The sequence below is a fragment of the Octodon degus genome, unplaced genomic scaffold (genome assembly GCF_000260255.1).
Source record: "Octodon degus isolate 3935 unplaced genomic scaffold, OctDeg1.0 scaffold00360, whole genome shotgun sequence".
NCBI classification, from domain to species: Eukaryota; Metazoa; Chordata; class Mammalia; order Rodentia; family Octodontidae; genus Octodon; species Octodon degus.
Genome location: NW_004524936.1, coordinates 787605 through 790006, shown reverse-complemented (window position 1 = coordinate 790006; position 2402 = coordinate 787605).

Below are 2402 nucleotides of genomic sequence, written 5' to 3'. Positions count from 1 at the left end.
CTTCCTGTTGAATTTTTCCACTAACCAGTGTATATTGGCCTTCTTTATTTCGCTTGATCTTTGTTGGTTTGAAGCTGAGACTGTCTGAGATTAGAATTGCTACCCCTGCTTTTTTCTGAGGTGCTGGTGCATGTGTTATTTTGTTCCATTCTTTGACTTTCAGCCTATGAATATCTTTATGAGTTAAATGTGTTTCTTGTATAAAGCATATTGTTGGATTTTGTTTCCTAATCCACTGTGCCAGTCTATTTCTCTTAATTCATGAATTCAGTCCATTTACATTGATGGTTAGAATTGAGATGTATTGACTTACTGTTGCCATGCTATCTTCCTGTTATAGTCTACTCCTTTTTCTCCTGTGTTTAATTGCTTACCCTATTTAGTTGGTTACTTCTGATCTCATTCATGGAGTTCTGATCATTTTGGTCCCTCTCTAGAACATCTTTCAGTAGCCTGTGTAAGGTTGGCTTTGTCATCGTGAAATTTTTTAGCTGTTCTTTGTCATGGAAGTATTTCACTTCTCCATCAAACTTGAAAGAGAGTTTTGCAGGGTATAGTAGTCTGGGCTGGAATTTGTTTTCACAGAGGACCTGAAGTACTCTGCTCCATGCTCTTCTTGCCTGCATGGTTTGTGAAGAGAAGTCGGCCATAATTCTTATGGGTTTTCCTTTGAATGTGATCTGCTTCTTTTCTCTAGCGGCTTTCAGTAGATTATTCCTGTGCTGAATTTCTGGGATCTTGACTATTATATGTATCGATGTGTTTTTCATTGGGTTGAAGTTCCTTGGCGTTCTGTATGCTTCAGTTACCTGGATGTCAGATTGTTTCCTCATATTTGGGAAGTTTTGTGCTATTACTTCTGCCCATGTATTTTTATTATCATTTGTGTTGACTCCTCCTTTCTCATCGATGCTTATTTTTCTCACATTGGTGATCGTTGCATCATCTTGCAGGTGATGGATTATTCTTTCCTGTATCCTCGTTGTTTTTTAGAGATCCTTTCTTACCTTTTCACTAGCTACACCAGCATCTTCAAGATCTGAAACTCTGTCTTCACATTCATTTAAACGGTTTTGCAAGTTTGTGATTGAGATTGTAATTTCCTCTATATCTCTTTGACTCTGCTTCATGCGGTCTATTTCTTTCTTGTATTGCTCATTCAGGGAATCCGTTATTTTTCTAATCTCTATTTTTGTTTATCAATATCTTCTTTTGAAGCAGTTATAAATTCTTTTACTGCAGTGTTTTTTTTTTCAGATTGAATTTCCTGCCTATGTTTGTGTAGTTGCTTCTTTACTTCATCTGCTATGAGTTCTGAGAGTTGTTTTTTTATTTCAGAAAAGAATTGTGCTCTGATTTCCTCTCTGTCTTTCTGCTGTTGCTTATTTAGTATCGACGCTCTTAATTCATGCATTTGAGCCGAGCTTGTGTGCTCCGCACCTGTTCTGGGTTGGCACTGGGTTTCTTCCATATGTTTCTGCATTTTATTCTTTAGTGCAGATGTTATTAATTCAGGGATTTGTTTTTTTCTTTCCAATCTGAAGTCTTCTATATCTTTCTGCAGCTGTTTCTTTATTTCAGAAGCCATTGATTCATTGCTTTCAGCTGTGATTTCCAATTTTTTCTGTGTTAGTGTTCTCTGCACTTGTTACAGGTGGGCTTGGGTTCTGAGGTTGCATTTTGTTCCTTCTCATCATTTTGTGTAGCACTGTCTTCTGACCTTCGTTGTAGATCTTTGCTGTAGTTATAACCTTCGCATGTACTGAAGTTCAGGTGCAGCTCTACAAAGTTTGGACTTATCCAGCTGCATCTGGCTTAAGTCTGGCTGCTGTGCTCAGCTCCTTCTGGCTGCTGCCCTTGAGGGTGAACCTGTTTTGCCCCTGTGTCACGATGTTCTGCTCCTGGACTCGCTGGGTGGATCTATCCTCTACACTCTCTTCAGGGATTGCAAGTGCAGGGTTACACCCCAGGCATGTATGCCAGGCTTGCGCTGTGCCTGGAGGGGGCAAGGTGAAGTAGGGGGAAGAGGAAGCTCTCCCACACACTCCAGACCTGGGCAAGGACTGGGTCTGGGTTTCCTTTAACGCGGCAAAATTCCTACTCGGTGCACGGGGTTGGGGAGGTGCTGTGGAGTGGTGGGGGGCGTCCCAACTGGGTGGGAGAGGATCTGGCCCAAGTTGCGCCTGGGGTGGGACTGGTCCCACCGGCGCAAGTTAGCAGGAAGCTCTCCACACACTCACCAGACCTGGCGTAGGACTCTCTGCTATTAACTTCTGTCCATAACTTTTTATATCATTTGTATTGACTCCCTCTTTTTCATTGATGCCTATTAGTCTCCTGTTGTTCATCTTTGCATCGTCTTGCAGGTGATGAATTTTTTTTTCCTCCATCCTAGTTGTTTT